This window comes from Danio rerio, chromosome 14 (genome assembly GCF_049306965.1).
Source record: "Danio rerio strain Tuebingen ecotype United States chromosome 14, GRCz12tu, whole genome shotgun sequence".
NCBI lineage: Eukaryota > Metazoa > Chordata > Actinopteri > Cypriniformes > Danionidae > Danio > Danio rerio.
In genome coordinates this window covers 58,143,954-58,168,130 of record NC_133189.1, presented here as the reverse complement: position 1 = coordinate 58,168,130, position 24,177 = coordinate 58,143,954, and the positions used below count along the sequence as shown (strand labels likewise).

At 39.1% G+C, this 24,177-nt stretch overlaps 1 long non-coding RNA gene across 1 annotated transcript in view; it reads left to right on the top strand.

Annotated features, from left to right (window-relative positions):
* Positions 1 to 1,813, top strand: part of LOC141377622 (uncharacterized) — a 133,160-nt gene extending 131,347 nt beyond the window's left edge. The window contains exon 7 of the long non-coding RNA XR_012390053.1: positions 1,384 to 1,813. This is a non-coding gene — a long non-coding RNA (uncharacterized lncRNA). The remainder of the gene's footprint in view (positions 1 to 1,383) is intronic.
* The last annotated feature ends 22,364 nt before the right edge of the window (positions 1,814 to 24,177 follow it).

Sequence of the window (24,177 nt, the reverse complement as noted above, 5' to 3'; positions counted from 1 at the left end):
AGTAAAAATCCAATTAGAGAGCACATTTATTCAATTCTTACTACTAAAAACACAATTAGAGAGCCCTTTTATTCAATTCTTACTACTAAAAACACAATTAGAGAGCACATTTATTCAATTCTTACTAGTAAAAACACAATTAGAGAGCACATTTATTCAATTCTTACTAGTAAAAACACAATTAGAGAGCACATTTATTCAATTCTTACTACTAAAAACACAATTAGAGAGCACATTTATTCAATTCTTACTAGTAAAAATACAATTAGAGAGCCCTTTTATTCAATTCTTACTAGTAAAAACACAATTAGAGAGCACATTTATTCAATTCTTACTAGTAAAAATACAATTAGAGAGCCCTTTTATTCAATTCTTACTACTAAAAACACAATTAGAGAGCACATTTATTCAATTCTTACTAGTAAAAATACAATTAGAGAGCCCTTTTATTCAATTCTTACTAGTAAAAACACAATTAGAGAGCACATTTATTCAATTCTTACTAGTAAAAATACAATTAGAGAGCCCTTTTATTCAATTCTTACTACTAAAAACACAATTAGAGAGCACATTTATTCAATTCTTACTAGTAAAAATACAATTAGAGAGCCCTTTTATTCAATTCTTACTAGTAAAAACACAATTAGAGAGCACATTTATTCAATTCTTACTAGTAAAAACACAATTAGAGATCCCTTTTATTCAATTCTTTCCAGTAAAAACACAATTATAGAGCTCTTTTATTACATTTTTACTAATAAATACACATTTAGGGAGCCCTTTCATTAAATTCTTACTAGTAAAACACCATTAGAGAGCTCTGTTATTCAATTCTTACTAGAAAAATACAACTAGAGTGCTTTGTCAATGGTTACTAGTAAAAATACATTAAGATAGCGCCTTTATTAAAATCTTACTAGCAAAAATCAATTTGAGTGAAAATAATAGTAAAAAGACAATTAGATAATGCATTTATTCAATTCTTGCTACTAAAAGTGTATTTAGAGAGCTCTTTCACTCAATGCTTACTCGTACAAATACAAGTAGAAAGCTGTTTTATTCATTTCTTACTCGTAAAAATACAATTCAAGTTACAATACTTGTTAAATACAATAAGAGAGAACTTTTATTTAATTCTCACTAGCAAAAATACATTTAGAAAGCACCTTTTCTTGCCATAGGACACACACTGATCCTGAATCAGTAAATCAGTGCTGCAGGTACACATGAAAACCCAGCGCTCGCTGTCAGAGCCCGATTTACAGCCACCGCTGCTTCACTTACATTTAAATATATGTACATCAGAGCCGTACCAGGAGAAGCCAAAGAATTTATGAAAGGAAATAGCTGTACATTACTCTGCTGTTTTATTATATTTTCCAGGGAAAGTGTCACGTTCCAGCTCTTAGTGGGAATTGTGCGGAGGAAAACCGATGACAACATCTGGATGTGATTGCAGACCAGCTTTACAGAAACACATGTTCCAGCATTTATTACAATTAATTTCATCCCAGTGTTAGCGTATGACCAGTGCTGGCTGTAATAATGAGTTATAAAGTCAGGTCACACTTTACAATAATGATCAGAAATTGAGTTCGACACACTGCAAAGTTTTTTTCTTGTTTCTAGTATTTATTCTTACTATTGTTAGTTGTTTCTAGCATATTGTAGACGAGCAAGGAAATTGTCTTGCTGACTATTTTGCTTGTTTTACAGAAAAACTCTCAACATGATTCATATTTGACATATTTCTTAATAATTTCTACAAAACATTTTTTTTTGCTTGTCCAGAAAATTAATACAAAATGTTAAATACATTTATTTATTTGTATCTAATTTATTTATTTATTTAAATATTTATTTATTTAAACTTCATTTATTTTCTTTTATTTGTTATTTTATATTATCTCTTTATTTTTTTTACCTCATTTATTCATTTTATCTTATTTGTTTTCATTCATTCATTTTGTTTACTTTTTGGCTTAGTGCCTTTATTTATGAATTGTTACCACAGCGGAATGAACCAGTAACTTATCCAGCATATGTTTTACTCAGCGGATGCCCTTCCAGTACTGTGAAACACTCATACACACTCATTCACTCACACACACACACTTATACACTACGGCCAGTGTAGTTAATCAGTTCCCCAATAGCGCATGTATTTGGACTGTTGGGGAAACCGGAGCACCCGGAGGAAACCCAAGCCAACACAGGTAGAACATGCAAAATGCCAACTGGCCCAGCTGGGGCTCGAACCAGCGACCCTCTTACTCTGAGGCGATTGTGCTACCCACTTCACCACTGTGCTGCCCCTATGTTGTTTATTTTGTCTCGTTTATTTGATCTTATTTGTTTATTTTATTCTCTTTATTTTATCGTATTCATTCATGTGTTTTATTTATTTAGTTTTCTTTATTTTATCTTATTTATTTATTTTATTCATTTATTTTATTTTCTTTATTTTATCTAATTTAATTTATTTAAATGATTAATTTATTTATTTTATTCTCTTTATTTTATCTTATTTTCTTTCTTTCTTTATTTTCTTTCTTTATTTATTTAATTATCTTTATTTTATTTTATCTTATTTATTTATTTTATTCTCTTTATTTTATTTTATTTATTTATTCTCTTTATTTGATCTTATTTATTATATAACTTACTTATTTTAACATTAATTATTCATTAAATCTTATTTATTTTATCCTATTTATTTATTTTATTCTCTTTATTTTATCATATTTATTTTATCTTATTTATTCATTTATTTTACCTTATTTATTTATAATATTCTAAATGTTTGAAGTAATTTATAATATTATTCATAGTATTTTACAATGTTTAGATCAAAATAAATCAAGGGGTTGGCATGGTGGCTTAATGGTTAGCACTGTGGCCTCACAGCAAATGGTGTGGAGTTTGCATGTTCTCTCTGTGTTGGCGGGGGATTTTATTTTTACATTTTTTTAGCTTACTTGTTTATTTATTTATTTTTTTCTCAGCATTTTTATCCGCACAATTTAAAATGATTTGTGTCCTTTATTTATTTATTTCACTTTTACCGTTCAGTAACTTGTTTACATCTACACCTGCATCTACATTTCTATTGTGCATTTTATTTATTGATTTAATACCATAGCTGTCCATCAGAAGTTTTGCAGTAATAAATCTGATTTGTGCCACTCCTGCGCTCGTCTTTCTGCAATCTTCCTCATGTGGTCTTGTTTTTAAGTTTGTCGGTGTTAAATATTTCTTTATTAGTGATCAGAAATGCTGCATTAATCTTTAATTAGTTCTCCATCTTCACGAGGGATCACCAACGCTCAGACAGGGGAATAATCCTCAACTTGTCGAAACTTTGAAGCTCCTTCAGATCTTTTGTCTTTCTGATAACTCTCTTTTTATTGTCCTCTAGTGTGTGTGTGTGTGTGTGTGTGTGTGTGTGTGTGTGTGTGTGTGTGTGTGTGTGTGTGTGTGTCTCTCCAGTGATCAGGGCCCGTTTCTGCCCCGCTCGCAGCCAATTAAAGCTACTGATCCAGAGACAGCGGATCAAAAGAGACACTTTACACTCACAGAGGAGCTGCTTTTTAACAAAAAGGTATTCATTTCCATATTAAATGCAGAGTTTTGGGGCCCTGGAGCCGGGGGGCCCGTGGGGACGCCACTCAGAGTCTCTGAAGCCTTACGTAATGAAGAGTTTGATCAATGCAATCCAGCACATCACAATCCCCAACCACTGATTTCTGATCAGCTCTCGGTCGTTACAAGCTTTTACAGAGGACTTGTGTTGCTTTACAAAGATTTATCTATTATTATAAAACTTTATGAGATGGATGATCTCAGTATGCACACTGCTGACTACACAGAACATATGCATCTTTCATTTCATTATTATTTATTATTGTTTCATTTATTCATTCATTCTCAGCTTTATTTATTTATTTTATTTTTACCATGCAGTTACTTGTTGACTTTCTTTCTTTCTTTCTTTCTTTCTTTCTTTCTTTCTTTCTTTCTTTCTACTGGAAATATTCCTCAGAGATTTTGCTCCATATTGTCATGATAGCATCACACAGTTGAAAAGCTGCTCTATTGGATTGAGCTCTGGTGACTGTGGAGGCCATTTGAGTACAGTGAACTCATCGTCATGTTCAAGACACCAGTCTGAGATGATTGAGCTTTATGACATGCTGCGTTATCCTGCTGGAAGTAGCCATCAGAAGATGGAGACACTGTGCTCATAAAGGGATGGACATGGTCAGCAGCAATACTCAGGTAGGCTGTGGCGTTGATGCTCAATTGGTACTAATGGACCCAAAGAAAATCTCCCCCACACCATTACACCACCACCACCAGCCTGAACCGCTGATACAAGGCAGGATGATCCATGCTTTCATGTTGTTGAGGCCAAATTGTGAGCCGAGCATCCGAATGTGTCAGCAGAAATGGAGACTCATCAGAGCAGCAACGTTTCTCCAATCTTCTATTGTCCAGTTTTGGTGAGTCTGTGTGAATTGTAGTCTCAGTTTCCTGTTCTTAGCTGACAGGAGCGGCACCCGGTGTGCTCTTCTGCTGCTGTAGCCCATCCGCCTCAAGGTTGGCCGTGTTGTGTGTTCAGAGATGCTCTTCTGCAGAGCTCGGTTGTAGCGAGTGCTTATTTGAGTTACTGTTGCCTTTCTATCAGCTGGAACCAGTCTGGCCATTCTCCTCTGACCTCTGGCCTCATCAACAAGGCATTTGCGCCCGCAGAACTGCCGCTCACTGGAGATTTCCTCATTCTCTGTAAACCCTAGAGATGGTTGTGCGTGAAAATCCCAGTAGATCAGCAGTTTCTGAAATACTCAGCGCAGCCTGTCTGGCAGCAACAACCATGTCACGTTCAAAGTCACCTAAATCCCCTTTCTTCCCCATTCTGATGCTCAATTTGACCTGCAGCTTGATCATGTCTACATGCCTAAATGCAGTGAGCTGCTGCCATGTAATTGGCTGATTAAACATTTGTGTTAACGAGCAGTTGGACAGGTGTACCTAATAAAGTGGCCGGTGAGTGTACATGTGTTTATACAGATGAAAAAAAAAAATAGTTTGCCCTTCTGTAAAATATTTTTTTAAATCATAATAGTAGTAATAATAAAAATAATCATGATAAAATAGTTGTTTACCAAGTTTTTATAAATGTTTTATAAATAAATAATAGAAATAACACTAATAATAATTCTATAATGATTTTCATAATATTTAAAATATATTTTCTGTGAATATGATTGATTGGTTTGTTTGTTTGACTGATTGATAGATTGGTTGATTGAAGCAAACTGAAACAGAAAACACCTCCTGAGATGCAGCTCTGACCTGATATTAGTGTGTGTGTGTGTGTGTGTGTGTGTGTGTGTGTGTGTGTGTGTGTGTGTGTGTGTGTGTGTGTGTCTCAGCACAATCTCTACACACACACACACACACACACACACTGTTTTTCTCTCTGTATGTTCACATGTTTTGTTGAGTTTAAGCTGTGGTGTCAGTGATGAATGGCCGGTGTGTGTTTGCAGCGAGAGATGTGGGATAGTGTGTGAAACGTGAAGCTGCTGTAATACAGAGAGGAGGTGAGAGAGTTTTGTTGTAGTTCTGACCGCTTGACCTCTTCTCACACCCACAAAACGCCTGGAGGAGGACAAGTCCTGCAGACGCACTCCTGACCTTTGACCCCCTAGCTGACAGGTTAATACAGGGCCGCTTCCCCTGCCACACACACACACACACACACACACAGAAAACACTTACACTTTCTCTCACATGCACATTGCGCACACGCACAGCTAACACATACACTCTTACAACAGACACATGCGTATGACTCGCATAAGTGCACTCCCACATGATGTCCCCACAAGTATAGCTATACCAGTTAAGATGAGAGCATATACAGTCGATATGCAGGGGTGTATGTGTGTGTTAATGTGTGTGTAGAGATAAGCGTGTACAGTATGCATGAGTGTGTATATGTGGGTGTGTGTGTATGCATGATTTTGTGTGTGTACGCACACTGTAAGTGTGTGTTTTTGTATGCGTGACTGTGTGTGTACACATACTGTAAGTGTGTGTGTGTGTGTGTGTGTGTATGTATGTATGTATGTATGTATGAGGGAGTGTTTGTACGCATACTGTAAGTGTGTATGTGTGTGTATATATGTGTGTATGAGGGAGTGTGTGTACGCATACTGTAAGTGTGTATGTGTATGTATGTATGTGTATGCACGAGTGTGTGTACGCATACTGTGTGTGTATGTATGTGTGAGTGTGTGTACGCATACTGTGTATGTATGTGTGTGTATATGCGTGAGTATGTGTGTGTACACATACTGTAAGTGTGTGTGTGTAAATGCATGAGTATGTATGTACGCATAAGTGTGTATGCATGATTATGTGTGTTTATATATATGTGTGTGTGTGTGTGTTGGGGGGTGGGGGGCTGGGGGGGGGGAGGGGGGTTGTATATATGCATGAGTGTGTACCCAAGAGTGTATGCATGAGTATGTGTGTATCCATAAGTGTGTATGCATGACTGTGTGTGTGTGTGTGTGTGTGTGTGTGTGTGTGTGTGTGTGTGTATGTATACAGTGGCCGGTGTATAAAAGGGTGTGTGTGTGTGTGTGTACTCACATACTGTAAGTGTGTATGCATGAGCATGTTTGTGCATAAATGTGTGTAGTGCATGTGTTTGTGCATGTATGTGTGTGTGTGAGTGTGCATATATATGTGTGTGAGTGTGAGTGTGTGTGTGTGTGCGCGCTGCGGTGGCCCTGTTGTTGAGGGCCCCTCACCTTGTCTCTGCCTCATTAATCAGAGCTGTTCAGGACTGCAGGTCTGCGGTGTGAGGAGCCCACAGGAGCAGATGTCTCTCTGTGTGTGTGTGTGTGTGTGTGTGTGTGTGCGTGCGTGTGTGTGAGTGTGTGTGTCAGTCTCTCGCTCGGTCTCTCTGTGAGCAGGTGTCCGGTGCTCGGCCCTTGCTGTGGATGGTGTGTGTGTGACTGGTTTTCTTGCATGACGCTGGAGGCCCCGGAGACCCCGCTCACGCCACGCTGTGATTGGCTGGTTTATGAAGTGGCATCTGCCGTCCGGGGGCCCATATGGACCAGATGACACTTAGAGACACTGTGTGCGCAGTACAGGACTCACGCTGTAACCTTTACACACACACACACACACACACACACTGCTGTGAGTGCATCAAACATCAGAACAGGCCTCAGATCACACACATGTATTAGAGAGCACCTCTCACACACACGTCACTGAGGACACAGGCGAGCCGCTGCGAGTGTGTTTGTGTGTGTGTGTGTGTGTGTGTGTGTGTGTGTGCAGATCTGCTTTTGTGACGTCACACAGTCTGGGAAAATAACTCTTGCATGCGCTTCATAACTGGAAGCTGTTTGTCGTCAGAGATTGACCGTACGTTCACACCGAAAGCGGCGAGAGCGTCCAAGGTCGCTCTGGCCGCCCTGGCGACAACGCTCTCTGCCTTCAGCTCCGGCGGCGAGAGCGTCAAAACTCGCTACATTGATCTCATATTTAAAGGAGCCGTTGCAGCATATCAGTTACATTCCTGCATAAAACGTTTTCTAGCGTGAAAATGTTGCGCACTTCTTATCAAATTCATACAACAATGGAAGATCAAGTTGCGTGTGGTGTGGCTTTGCTCTTTTTATCCAATATGTGTCCATATGTCTGAAATATCCTGAAGCAGCAGTACTGTTTTGTACTAAATTTATATAACATTAATGCACATCAGTAACTCGCCAGTAACTTATTTAATGTTTGTTCCTGTAGGAAAAAATGTAAATAATTGGAAATCCGGCGACCGCAATAATCAAACCCTTGGGAACAACTGTGGTCGGAACCAAAGTTCACAGGTCTGTGTTCTCTGAACTGCTATCAAGCGATGGACGTCTTCATTCTGATTGCTTGCCGCCGAACCGCGTCATAGCTCATTACCATAAAGGTTACTTCATTTCAACTCTCCTCGACGCTCACGCCGGCGAAGACGCGCCGCGCTGCTCATCGCCGCTTTTATCGCCGCGTATCGCCGCCGGTGTCTGATGGTAAATCAGACTAAAGTGTCTGATGGTAAATCAGACTAAAGTGTCTGATGGTAAATCAGACTAAACGTTTACTATTTTAGGTCTGTTATGATTACCTAAATGATTTACATTTGCTGAATGCCAGAATAATTATTTTTTATTTGTGGTTAATTTCTAGACAGTCAAAGTTTACACACATTTCCTTGGTATTTTTTAGTTTTGCTTTTAAACTGTATAACTTTGTTCAAATGTTTTGGGTCTCCGTCCACAAGCTTCTCACAATAGTTTGCAGGAGTTTTGGCCCATTCCTCCTGCAGAATTGCTGTAACTGTGTCAGATTTGTAGGCTGTCTTACTCGCACAAGCTTTTTCAACTCCGCCCACACATTCTCTATAGGATCGAGATCAGGGCTTTGTGATGGCCACTCCAAAACATTCATTCTGCTGTCCTTAAAGCACATTTGAACTAGTTTGGTAGTATGCTTTGGGCAGTGGCGTAGCGCAAAATGCGGAGCCCCCCCTGCCCGGATTACTGACAGGTCCCCCTGATGATGGTCACAAACTAAGGAGCGGGAAAGGGGGGCGGAGTGGAGCGACAACGTGGGGAAGCCCTCACAAACTGAGGAGCGATCACAAACCGAAAGTGGCAAGAGCGTCAAAGTAGCCAGAAGTCATTAATTTCAATGAGAACCGGCGGCGAGAAACAGCGTGGTGCGTCTTCCCCGGTGTGAGCGTTGAGGAGAGTTGATATCAAGTCAGCTTTATGGTATGAGCTATGACGCGGTTCGGCAAGCAATCAGAATGAAGTAGTCCACCGCTTGAGAGGTGTTCAGAGAACACAGACCTATGATCATTGGTGCCAACCACAGTTGTTCCCAAGACTTTGTTTATTGCGGTTGCCGGATTTTCAATTATTGAAAATCACGACGACGCGGTGCATGCCCTGCGGGCCCATCCGCTATGCCACTGGCGTAGGGTCATGATCTGTTTGGAAGAGCCATTTGTGGCCAAGTTTTAATTTCCTGGCTGATGTGTTGAGATGTTGCTTCAGTATTTCTCCATAATGTTCACTTAAAAGATCCGGTTAAAGCAAACGGTTCATTGGTTAATCTCCCATCATTTTTTTTTGCCTTATGTTCAATCCACTTTAAGTTGTAAAAATGATCAAGTTAACTTAATCCATTTGTGTTGGAACAACATGAAGAAATGATGTGGAGCCCTGCATATGTTTACAGTGTAAAACAATTGAGTTGTCCAAAAGAAATGTAAAGAATCGTGTTGTTTCCACTCATTTTAAATAAGCAGTTTGAACAAATGTTTTTGAGGGTTTTTTTGACTGAAATGTTGTCATCAGAGTAACGTCACTAATGAATCAAAACAAAACTGAAAATAGGCCATGCAGTAGGTAGTGCTGTCGCCTCACTGCTAGAAGGTCACTGGTTTGAGTCTCGGCTGGGTCAGTTGGTGTTTCTGTGTGGAGTTTGCATGTTCTCCCCGTGTTGGCGTGGGTTTCCTCCGGCTGCTCCGGGTATCATCAAAAAAAGAACCAATGACAGGCCGGAGATTTACATTTCTGCAAGGGATTCTTGTTATGTTGAACTCATCGAAGAACAGAGGTGGATTATTGTTCAGTTTAGATCATGAAGTGAAACTCTTGACAATTGTGAGAAACACGACATCGAAAAAAACAAAACTGGATGCGAAGCACTGCACCCGCAGCACACCTCCAGCTAAACAACACATGATGGACTTCAGTTCACCTTCTCCAGGTGAAACAATTCAATCCGCTAAACTAAAACAAACGGTTATTGCTGTTATTATTGAGCCGCTGTCTGCTGTAGAAGCGACTTGGTTTAGTCCATGTGAAGAGATTTATTCAGTGTATAAAGCTCAAAGACTTATTCTGATTTAGGGATTTTTTAAGTCGTATTTTAAAGGTTTACATTTTAAAAGGTTTAAAATCTGTTTTTGCCTTAATATAAATGATTTGACGTTGGTACTCAGACTTTATTGCAGTCTTTATCTCAATAGACACTTAAATTTACTCACTAATAACACAAAACATTGAGCAGTAGTAAACACATGACTGTACATGCTGTGGTTAATCTGCATATTCAGCATGTAGGACTTAGAAAGTGCTCAAAATATAATATTATCTTGCATTATTTTAAGGGAAATGAAGATGTTACTGTAATGTTAGTTAGAGGGAGTAACTCAATATTGTAATGCACTTTACTTTAAAAGTCACTTTCCCCAACACTGATCATTATTTCTGAAAACAAGACAATATGTTTGCTTGTCTAGAAAATGCTTGATGTGTTTCTTGATGAAATATTTTTTATTGTTTTTTTGGACTTGAAGACAAAAACTATATGTTGAATGCTCCTGACGCATTTGCTGCTTTAAATGTTTAATTTTCACAGATTCTGAGAATGTAAAAATGTGGACGTGTTGATAAATAATGTTGTGAGAGCTGTTTCAGGATGATCTGTGTGTGTGTGTGTGTGTGTGTGTGTGTGTGTGTGTGTGTGTGTGTGTGTGTGTGTGTGTGTCTGTGTCTGTGTCTGTGTCTGTGTATGTGTGTCTGTCTGTCTGTCTCTGTGTCGGCCTTTAGGCTGTTTTCTCCCTCTGGATGTTCAGGCTCCTGCAGGCCCTCACAGCTTGTTTTGGGGTCCTTCACTGCTCTGATCACTGCTCTCTGTGTCTGGACAGATCATGGAGCTCCTGTGGATTTCGTAAGTGTGTGTGCATAAAAGAGAGAGAGAGAGAGAGTATATATATATATATATATATAGTGTGTGTGTTTATACAAATTCATATGAGTACAGGCATATCAGAATGTAGTCTTTAAATGTTTCTGCTGCGATGACAAGACAAAACACATATGCACACACACATACACTCACACAAACATCACACTCATAGATAGACAGAAACACATGCACACACAAAGGCACATACACTCTCTCACACCCGCGCACACAAACACACACACACACACACACACACACACTCAAAAGAAACTTCCAGCAAAGTTTTCCTGTGGTCATCGGAGTCCTGAGAGCTCCAGAGTCGCAGCATCAGAATGCAGAGCTGTGTGTTTTTATGAGTTTATTTCTTTATTTATGACCAATCGTGCGCTCTGCACAGGTGTAAAGAGACTCAGAGCTCTTTAAGAATAAATAAATGCACAGGAATCTCCTGCGGTTTCGCTCTTTCAGAGAGAAGCTGAAAGTTTAATGCAGCAGAGTTTCCTGAGGAACATGGAAACGGACACTAATATTTATGGATGAAGTGTTTCCTTCAGTTTAGATCAGGCGGGCGGGCGAGCCTTTGGAGTGAAGACATTTACCCTCTCTCTCTCTCTCTCTCTCTCTCTCTCTCTCTCTCTCTCTCAATTCATTTCAATTCATATTTCTAATCATAATAGTGTTAATAACTCATCTCTAATATCTGATTTATTTTCTCTTTGTCATGATGACAGCACATAATATTAGACTAGATATTCTTCAAGACACTAGTATTCCGCTTAAAGTGAAATGTAAAGGCTTCACTAGGGTAATTAGGGTAAAGTTAGGGTAATTAGGCAAGTCATTGTATAACAGTGGTTTGTTCTGGAGACAATCCAACACTAATATTGCTGAAGGGGTGAATAATATTGAGCTTAAAATGGCTTTAAAAAAATAAAAACAGCTTTTATTCTAGCCCAAATAAAACTAATAAGACTTTCTCCAGAAGAATAGAGTTCAACACCATTTGGGGAATAATTGACAAAGAAAAAAAAACTATATATACACACACATACACTCACCAGCCACTTTATTGGGTACACCTTTCCAACTGCTCATTAATGCAAATTTCTAATCAGCCAATCACATTGCAGCATCTCGCTGCATTTAGGCATGTAGACATGGTCAAGAGGATCTGCTGCAGTTCAGAGCGAGCATCAGAATGTGGAAGAAAGGGGATTTAAGAGACTTTGAACGTGGCATGGTTGTTGCTGCCAGACGGGCTTCTCTGAGTATTTCAGAAACTGCTGATCTACTGGGATTTTCACGCACAACCATCTCTAGGCTTTACTGAGAATGAGGAGATATCCAGTGAGCGGCAGTTCTGTGGGCGCAAATGCCTTGTTGATGAGGTCAGAGGAGAATGGCCAGACTGGTTCCAGCTGATAGAAAGGCAACAGTAACTCAAATAAGCACTCGCTACAACCGAGCTCTGCAGAAGAGCATCTCTGAACACTCAACACGTCCAACCTTGAGGCGGATGGGCTACAGCAGCAGAAGAGCACACCGGGTGCCGCTCCTGTCAGCTAAGAACAGGAAACTGAGGCTACAATTCACACAGACTCACCAAAACTGGACAAAAGAAGATTGGAGAAACGTTGCTGCTCTGATGAGTCTCCATTTCTGCTCACACATTCGGATGCTCGGCTCACAATTTGGCCTCAACAACATGAAAGCATGGATCATCCTGCCTTGTATCAGCGGTTCAGGCTGGTGGTGGTGGTGTAATGGTGTGGGGGAGATTTTCTTTGGCTCCATTAGTACCAATTGAGCATCAACGCCACAGCCTACCTGAGTATTGCTGCTGACCATGTCCATCCCTTTATGAGCACAGTGTCTCCATCTTCTGATGGCTACTTCCAGCAGGATAACGCAGCATGTCATAAAGCTCAATCATCTCAGACTGCTTTCTTGAACATGACGATGAGTTCACTGTACTCAAATGGCCTCCACAGTCACCAGAGCTCAATCCAATAGAGCGGCTTTGGGATGTGGTGGAACGGGAGATTGGCATCATGGATGTGCAGCCGACAAATCTGCAGCAACTGTGTGATGCTATCATGACAATATGGAGCAAAATATGGAGGAATATTTCCAGCAGCTTGTTGAATCTCTGACACCAAGGATTAAGGCAGATCTGAAGACTAAAGGGAATCCAACACGCCACAAGTGAGGTGTACCTAATAAATTGGCCGGTGAGTATATGTTTGTCTATATACACAAAAACATTTCGATTATAAAATTGATAAATACATACACAAATGACAAATTATTAAATTTAAATGAGAAAAAGTTAAATATGATTCAAATAATTAATAATAACAATAGCTCCATAATAATAAATATATCAAATCCAAATACACTCTCTCAGTCTGATGCAGCGCTGCAGAACGGAGGTTAATTTCTTTACAAGAGCGTGGCACTCGCCGGGCAATTACAGCAGTGATGGAGAGTTTCCTTCACTCCCTGTTGTTTAAAAGCTGTAATTTATGTCTCGCAAAGAGGCCGCAGTTAATTTCTCCTGTGTGGCTGCAGAGGGAGGCGGACGCGTCTCTCTGACACTTTAATGGGAGTTCTGGGAGAAACGCAACCATCTCAATCTGGTTCTGACCCAATGGGCACTGGATCATTGTTTCCTGGTTTTTAACGCTCCGTGTTACCTTGAGGAGGAAAAGACGCTGAATGTAAAACGGACCTGGGAATTGGCAGTCCTTGTAAATATCCCGGCCATGGAAATGTGTCGCTAATTGTTCCACCACCAATGCTGAGGGGATCAAGCTGTTTCTGTGTGTTTCTGAGACGGCAGAGTTTTTGTCTTGTTTCTACACTGTAAAAATATCGATCATTGAGCAGTTTTCTGTATTTTTCTGCTTTCGAGATGCATTATGGGCTCTTAATCTGTCTTGCAACTACTTTTAACCTTGAAAAGTTTAATAATGCGACTTTTATGATCATGTTTAATAGTTTAAGTGCTATATAGTCTGGGTTAGTGTTGTATATTATGCTACAAACACCTTATAATAAACTGCAGCACATTTTCTGTTATTCTTATACACACTTATACACACTTATTCCTCTAGATATTATTTATTATATTATTTCAAACCACTAAAATGTCAATAAAAGTCACTTTGTTAAACTGTTGTTGAATTTTCACCATCTGAAGTGGTGAATAGAGCAGAAATCAACATCCCATAATGCAATTCACCACCGCAAATAAACACAAAACCACAAGGTATTTACAGATATTTTTTACAGTCCACATATCTACAAACTCTTAAATCAAGAAGCATTTCCTAGACTAGCAAAACTATATTGTCTTGTTTTCAGAAATAATGAGTCCAAATTAAGTGAGTTTAAAACAAGCAAAATAATCTGACACTGGGTGACTAAAATAGTCTTAAATCTAAGGAAAAACAAGATTATTTTGCTTATTTTAAGGAAAATCTCACTTCATTCTGACTCCTAATTTCTGAAAACAGGACTATATTTTTTGCTTGTCTATTTATAATGTTACTGTGTTGATTCAACTCACCTGATTTAATTCACCTGTTCAGCTGATTCAATGCTCCTGATTCAACTCACATGGTCAATTGATTCAATTCACACCTGTTCAGCTGATTCAATGCTCCTGATTCAACTCAACTGTTCACTTGATTTAATTCACCCAATTCAATTCACCTATTCACCTGTTTTTATGTTTAAAAAAAACCTTGTTCAGTTGTGTATTTGTGCTATTGTGTAGATTTAAATCACTTGATTCAATTCACCCATTTACTTGATTCAATTCACATTTCAATTCACTCATTCGCCTTACTCGATTCACCTGTTCACCTAATTCAGTTATTTTATCCATTCAATACCAAACTTATTGAAAATGTATTTTTTTTTATTTTAAAATAATTTGTTCACTTGTTTATTTATGTTATTGTGTAGATTTACATCACCTGATTCAGTTCACTTGTTCACTTGATTCAACCCACATGCTTGCTTGATTAAATAGACCTGATTCAGTTAACCAATTCACTTGATTCAATTCACCTGATTAAAGTTCTCTTTTCACTTGCTTCAGTTCACCTGATTCAACTCACCTGTTTACCTGATTCAATTCACCTGATTCAATTCCTCCATTAACTTGATTCAATTCACCTGTTCAATTGATTTAATTCTTGATTCAACTCGCCTGATTCAATTCACTTGTTCACTTGATTCAATTCACCTGTTTAGTTGATTCAATGCACCTGATTTAACTCACCTATTCACTTGATTCAATTTACCCGATTCAACTCACCTGTTTGTCTGATTCAATTTTTTTTATTTTATACGAAACGTATTGAAAATTTGAACATTTTTATTTTTTTAAAACCTTGTTCAGTTGTGTGTTTATGTTACTGTGTAGATTCAAATCACCTAATTAAATTCACCCATTCACTTCATACAATTCCCTTTTACTTTTTCAATTCAGCTGATTCAATTCACCAGACTCGAGTCACCTGTTTACCTAATCAAATATTGAATCCATTCAATACCAAACTTGTTGAAAATGTAACATTTTTTATTTAAGAAGCTTTGTTCATTTGTTTATTTATAATGTTATTGTGTAGATTTAATTAACCTGATTCAGTTCACCTGTTCACTTGATTCAATTCACCTGCCTGCTTGATTAAATTTATCTGATTCAACTCACCTGCTCTTTTGTTTCAATTCACCTGATTCAATTCCTCCATTCACTTGATTCAATTCACCTGTTCACTTGATTTAATTCTTGATTCAATTCACCTGTTCACTTGATTCAATTCCCCTGATTCAACTCCCCTGTTCACCTAATTCAATTATTTTATCCATTTAATACCAAACGTTTTACTAATGTTATTTTGTGGATTCAACTCATCTGATTCAATTCCCCCTTTCACTTGATCCTAATCACACGATTCAACCCACCTGATTCAATTGACCCATCCAACTTGACTCAATTCCACTTTCAATTCACCCGTTCACCTGATTCAACTCACCTGATTCAACCCATCTGATTCAATTAATCTAATTTGATTCTTCTATTTTAATCTGTGTGCTTCTGTATGTATTCTTTGGAATGACTCATGTTTATTGGAGTTGTTTAGTGAAGCTCGTTCCGTCAATAAACAGAGTTGGTAAGTATTATTCTGACTGATATTTGTGATGTTTGCAGTCAGTGTTGCAGTGTGGTGTAGGCAGTGCTCTGTGAATCTGTGTGTGTGTGAGTGTGTATGTGAGTGTGTGTGAGTGTGTGTCAGTGTGTGTGTGTGTGTGTGTACAGCAGTAGTGCTGTTTGTTTGGGTCAAATAAACTTTATTTCCATCTTTCTCTCTCAGGTGCAGCTAGAGTCTGTCAAGCTGAACACAGCCATCTGATACTGAGGGCAGATCCTGCTGCACTGATCCACCACCGGAGACGAGTTTACAGGACAACACACACACATACTGTAAAACACACATATGCTATACACACACACACACACAAATGCACATACTATAAAATGCACACACATACTGTAAAACACACAGTACACAAACACACACACATGAATGAAAACACACATGCGCACACACACACACACACACAGTGCTGCACATAAACACATTCACGAACACACACTAGAGCACACATTAGAACACACTCAACCAAACACACACACACACTCCTGCACATAAACACATAAACGAACACACACTAACGCACACATTTAAATATATATAAACAACACATATAAATAAGTAAAACACACGCTCACACACACATACATACAAAAAGAGAAATACACACGTATACTAAACACAATCCACACACATGCACACACACATACAAACACAACCAAACAAACACACTCATGCCCATACACACACACTAATACACACACACACTGATGCACACACGCTTACACAAACACACACTCATGCACATTAACACATGCACAAACACACTACACACACACATACACAAGCACACACACTCATGCACATAAATGCATACACAAACATACACTAATACACACACAAACTACCCCCCCCCCCACACAATTGCACAAAAACACACTTACATAAATGCACACATGCATTCCAACAGATGCACTCATGCACGCACACACATTAACAATGTTCTCTTTCTTTTCACACACATACAATGTAACACACACACACACACAATATCATGCAGACATATACTTACAGTATGCACACATACACACTCGTTATCATACACTTATACACTCCCAAATTAATACACACACTCGCATGCATTCACTCACACTCTATCTCAAACACAGACACACACAAATACACACACAAATACACACACACACACAGTGTTGATCATCTCACTTCTCTCTCTGCAGCAGGCAGGTCTCTGCGCTCTGTGAGCCGGAATGGCTGACTCTGCATCTTCATCTTCATCATGTCTCCTAGTGGACAGAGGGACGGGAGGCGTCTCAATCTGCCAGGTCTGGATCTCGGGCCCCTGCGTCCCCAACGGCCCCCAGCAGGGCCCTCATCCTGGACACTGGGCTCCGGCCAGGCCTGTAACTTCCATAAAGTTTGCTCCCTCACTGCAGGCCTGTAAATCTGAGCGCTGAAACTGCTGAGCCGTAATGGAGGACATGATGATCTGGAGACCCGCAGTTACTGTAGCAGTGCTGCAGCAGGTGCCACGCCTCACACACACACGGCACAACCTCACTAAATCACACTCGCACTCTCTAACATCCCTTTTCATTCAGCTTAGTCTCTTTATTCATCTGGGGTCGCCACAGTGGAATGAACCGCCAACTATAACAGCATATGTTGTACACAGTGGATGCCCTTCCAGCTGCAACCCAGTACTGGGAAACACCCATACACTCTCATTCACACACACTCATACACTATGGCCAGTTTAGTTGATCAGTTCCCCTATAGCGCATGTGTTTGGACTGTGGGGAAACCCACGCCAACACGGGGAGAACATGCAAACTCCACACAGAAACACCACCTGACCCAGCCGGGACTCAAACTAGAGACCTTCTTGCTGTGAGTCTACAAGGCGACACCACTGAGCAACTGTGTCACCCCAACAGCTATTTAAAGTGAGCATATTTCTCAAAATTTTGTTTAAAATTCTTTTGTGATTTAAAAATTAAACAAAATATTAGTTGTGATAACCCAATGTTGGGTTAAATATAGACAAATAACTGTTGGGTCAAAAAATGTCTTATAGACAGTATTATAAAGTATTGTAGACACACCAAACATTCTGGCATTTCATAACCCAACATTGGGTCAAATATGGACAAACTTCACCCATCCAGTTAAAAAGAGTAAAAAAAGATTAACGTTTTAATTTAATATGGAATAAATAAAAATAATCCAACTACTGCAACAGATTTGTCCATATCTGACCCAACATCAGACCCATCATCACCAGATCAGGGGCCTCATGTACGAAGACTTGCGTGGAAATCTTACTAAAACATTGCGTACGCACAAAGCTGTAAATGTGCGTACGCAGAAAAAAATTCAGATGTATGAAACACTGCGTACGCCGAATCTCACGCATATTCTTTTGTACATCTGAATGAACGTGAAACTGAGCGCAACATGCACGAGCACAAAGCCCCTCCCTGCCTCCTCCCCCCTATGAATATGCTAATGACTCTACTTTGGCAAAACTCAACGAAAAAGCAACGGCAAAAGCAAGCAAGAAGAGAAACTTTGAACAGAATGTGAATTGGAGGTGCTGCTTTCGGAGGTAGACCGGAGAAAAGCGGTGTTATTTGCAAGTTTGTTCTCCGGAATTAACAACAAAAGAAAAAAATATAGTGGGAGAGTTTAGCTGATGCGGTTAACACAGTCGGGTCTGAACGTCGCACTGTGGAGTTAAAAGAGAAATAGTGGGATTTATAGGTGTAAAATGTTGCAACATCCGTTACAGTCTCAGTGGCGCAGGACATAATCCGCATGTCATCATGTTTTGACACGTTTGAGCATGAACTCGGTCAGAATCCAGCGTCTGATGAACTCTTCCTTCTTTTTTCCCCCGCTACATATCAGATTTTGCCAACTATTTATCACGAGAAATACAAATAGGAATCATTAATAAGTTTGTGCATCATATTTTATTTGCACATTTATTGAATGGAAATGTTTCTGATTCACGCATGCAAATTCATCTTCAGATAGTGTCTTTATAGCAATGTGTGTGCAGTAGATCGCTCAGATTACATTGGGTTAAACAGGCGACCGCTGCAAATTGTGCTTTAATGTTTAGCTGGTCAACTGTATGGTATGGAAACCTTATATACCTGCTAGATGAACCCGTCTCATACAGCTGCCATTGCAAGGCTCAGTCACTTTGTAGAGAGGAATTTAACACAACCGCCTCTAGGAGTCGCCAATGGAAATAAAACAGACACGCACAAAAAATGTGCGTACGCCAACCATAAAGCTGCCGTGAAGCTGCGCATATTCCCACGTTCAGTTCATTGTTAGTAAATCCAAACGTGAGCGATTCTGAGCGTGAAACCTGGCGTACGCAAAGCTTTTGTGCGTACGCAGCGTTGATACATGAGGCCCCAGATCTGAAGTGAAGGTCAGTCGTCCTGCTGTGGAAACTACTCCTCTGTATTGACCCGTGCAGCTCAGAGAGGTGAAATATAAACAAACCCAGCTGTTGGGTTAAAGAGTGTCATTTCAGTTGTCCAACACTCCATGTTATATACGCAACACAAAATTTAGCTTGTTATAACTAAATGTTGGGTTAAGATGCGTCATTTACAATTGTCGTAACACAATGCTGGGTCAAATCCAACTATCCGGTTAAAAAAAAAGTGTAACTTGAAATTTTATAGGAAAATTATTATACAAACTACAAACCATGTTGGGTATTCATAACCCAGTGTTGGGTTAAAAAGGATCAAGTCAGGTTCAAAATGTATTTTAAACTAAACATTTCGACCACTGGGTTAAAACATGTCATTTAAATACCCAATGCTGGATAAAGTATGCACAATACCTTTTTTTAAATTCAGCTTTGTTTGTATAGCGCTTTTACAATGTAGATTGTGTCAAAGCAGCTTCACATAACTGGTCATAGTAACTGGAACAGGGTAGTTCAGTTATTAGTGTTTAAGTTCAGTTCAGTTTAGCTCAGTTCAGTGTGCTTTAAAATCATTACTGAGAGTTCAAACACTGAAGAGCAAAACTATCAGCTTAAACTAAAATGTCGTTTTAAGTTTAATTAAAAATATTTATTAATATTTAAATTATACACACCAAAACATGCTGGGCTGCTATGACTTAAAGTTGGGTCAGTTATATATACATAAACCAGCCATCCAATTAAAAACTGTTAATTAAACTAATTATTATATTTTTTATTTAATTTAAATTGACAGTTTTTCTTGTTTGCTTTGACCTGGGTAAAGAAACTAGGTTCCACTTCATTTTCATGATCACTATCCCTGCAGAGCAGAAGACCGGTCTTGCACATGTGTAAACCCTTTCTCATTGGCTTGACACATTTTCCCCACCATTTTTCAAAACGGTTAACACAGATGTCATTCAAGCAGTCCAAACTTCACTGTTTTAGCTATAGTAACCAAACAGAAATAGTCTATTCCTAACCATTAGAAACTACCAAGATCAGTATGAATTCAGTGAAGCACCGGTTTGACACTCCTTCACACAAATCTTCACTCAGCAATCAGTCTGCAAACCTTGAAAACGGTGGCAGGTCTGTGTTGTTCTGTGCCAGCAGTGATGGAGGAGGTCAATAGTGGCTATGTCCGATACTCCTAATATATTTGACTGTAGATTGGTTTACATGTGTTTTCTCTAATATTTACAGTATTTTATTACAGTATTAGTATATTATATATAAAAAAAAATATATATATATATATATATATATATATATATATATATATATATATATATATATATATATATATATATATATAATTTTATTTTTTACAGTATTTTTAGTTGAAAAAATTTCATGAATTCAATATAAGTTTAATCAAAGCATTTCTTATTCTGGATCCAATTCTTTGCAAAAAAACAAATTTGACAGTCCAAATAGAATTCACACTGAGTTCTGTATTTAGTTTTTTGTTGTACATTGTCTAATGATTAATTGAAAGAGCTCAGATACTTGTTTGCAAGTTGTGTTGTTTGAAGGTAAAACTAGCTTATGTTGCATATTTTAAATGTTTTGACACTATATGTGCATTTTGCAAGCATAATGTTTCATTTTGACCATGAGTGCCGCTGTTTAGGCCTGTGTGTGTTCACTGTTTTGAAAATGTGGAGTTTCAGTTGACGGCTGCATCAAGGCAAACAAGAAAAACTGTAAATAAACCCAGCCAACTAGTACTGTCCATATCTGACCCTACATTAATTATAAGACAACCCAGCATTATGCAGAGTGTGTATTATTGCCTGCACACTGATTAGAGACTCTCTTTATTTTGTTGCAAGTGTTGAACATCTTGTTAAAAAGTGTTATTTTAACCAAAGCTGGGTCAATTCAATTCAGTTCAGCTTTATTTGTACAGCGCTTTTACAATGCAGATTGTGTCAAAGCAGCTTCACATAAATGGTCATAGTAACTGGAACAGTGTGGTTCAGGTTTTAGTGTTTAAGTTCAGTTCAGTTCAGTTTAGCTCAGTTCAGTGTGATTTAATCAATACTGAGAGTTCAAACACTGAAGAGCAAATTCATCGATGCGTAGCTCTACCAATCCTGAACCATGCGAGGCAGTGGCGACAGCGGAGAGGGAAAAAAAACTTCACCTGATGGGAGTGAAGAAAAAAAACCTTGAGAGAACCAGACTGAGAGAACCAGACTGAGAGAACCTAGTTGGGCACGACCATTTTAATTTCTCCGCTGGCCAAAGGTCTTGTGCAGAGCTTCAGTCACTGTGGTGGAGGCTGGAAGATGGCCTCAGCGAAGACTCGTCTGTCCCTGGAGCGTCGCTGGAATCAGACTCATGTTCTCCACTCCCCACGACCATCAGCGCAGCAGCAGCTCAGGATACGGCCTGGTCCCGGATATGGAATCCTGGATCATCTCGTCACTGGTCTTGGATCCAATCAGTGACTCCGCATAATCTGAGGACCTCGGGATGAGTATCCCCAGGTCAAACATGGGCAAAACCAACTGTCCGCTTAAAAAGTGTCATTTTATATTTGAAAATGAACACTGAAACACTATTGTAGTAACTCAACGCTGAGTCAAATACGGACAAATCCTGCTGTTGGGTTAAAAAAAGTGATTTTTTTGTAATATTAACAATTAACAAAATGAAAAATGCTGGGTTGGCATAACCCAACTATGGGTAAAATAAGGACAAACCCAATTAAAATGCTAAAAAATTTAAAATGACATAAACCAGATCAACAAGTGTGTCCATGTGTGAAAAGTCTCATTTTATACTTAATTGAAAATGAACACTATGAAAAATGCTGGGTCATCGAAACCCAGTGTTGGGTCAAATGATTTCATTTTCTTTTCTGCTTAGTTCCTTTATTAATCCGGGGTCGCCACAGCGGAATGAACCGCCAACTTATCCAGCAACATTATCCATATGTTTTACGCAGTGGATGCCATTCCAGCTGCAACGCATCTCTGGGAAACACCCATACACACTCATTCACACTCATACACCGGGGACAAATTAGTTGACCCAATTCACCTGTACCGCATGTGTTTGGACTGTGGGGGAAACCAGAACACGCGAAGGAAACCCACGCCAACACAGGGAGAACATGCAAACTCCACACAGAAATGCCAGCTGACCCAGCCGAGGCTTGAACCAGCGACCTACTTGCTGTGAGGCGACAGCACAACCTACTGCACCAAAATGATTATAACAAATCAAATTTAATAAACCGAACCAACAAGTGTGTCCATATCTGACCCAGCATGAATTATACGGCAACACAGCATTATGTAGAGTGTGTGTAATTGCCTGCACACTGATTAGAGACTCTCTTTATTTTGTTGAAGGTGTTGAACATCCATCATCATCATCATCATCATCATCCTCAGATCTGCACTGAAGGCCAGTCCTCCTGCTGTGAGAATCTGATCACCTTTATTGACCCGTGCAGGCCAGAAACCCCTGCGGTGTGCAGGATCCATGCGCTCAGCTCAGGTGTGTGCAGACGCAGGTAAACCCAGGCTTTGATGTCAGTCTGTTTGATTGGCAAAAGCTCAATAATGGACTGGAGCAGAACTGCTGAACGTGGCCTGAATCCGCGGCAAATTAGTGCATCCCCGAACGCTTCTGGACAAGCCTGTGGAGAATAACCATCAGCTGGGAGACTGACATCGGGATTAGATGCGGATTTCTCTCTCTTTTACCGGCAGAGAAACATCGGATAAATAAGAGAAGAGGGAAAAACACCGGGAGAGGGGAAATGAATGTAAATGCACGCTTTCCCCTTCACATTCTGCATCGCTTTAACCTCTTCACTCTTGCTTTGACTTATTCTGCATATACAGGTATTCGCCCGCCTGTTCAAGCAGAATTATTGTAAAGATTACATTTAATAATAGTGTTAATGATTCATTTCTAATAACTGATTTCTTTCTCCATGATGATAATATTAGACTAGATATTCTTCAAGACACTAGTATTCAGCTTAAAGTGACATGTAAAGGCTTCACTAGGGTAATTAGGGTAAAGTTAGGGTAATTAGGCAAGTCATTGTATAACAGTGGTTTGTTCTGGAGACAATCCAACACTAATATTGCTGAAGGGGTGAATAATATTGAGCTTAAAATGACTTTAAAACAATTAAAAAATGCTTTTATTCTAGCTGAAATCAAACTAATAAGAACAAATATTAGTGAAATGAACTTTCTCTGTTAAATAAGTTTCTGATATATCCCAAGTGATGTTTATCAGAGAAACAAATGCCCCAGTATGTAGACGGGGACTCTATACTGCTCAATAAACACCGTCTTTCCAATGAGATGTTAAACTGAGCTCCTGACTGTGCTCTTTAAAGGGCACCTAGGTTACCCCTTTTTTCAGATTTAATATAAGTCTTTTGCGTCTCTAGAATGTGTATATAAAGTTTCAGATCAGAATACCCATCAGATTTTTCATTATACCTTTTACAAGATGCTGTTTTATACTGATTTCCAGCAGGGGGTGGTTTTGTCGTACTGCGCCTTTAAGACGATTCTTTCCCGCCCACTTTTTCACCCACTAAATGCCTCCTCCCTCAGCTGCGTCAGACAACAGACAGACTTATCGTACGTTCACACCGAAAGCGGCGAGAGCGTCCAA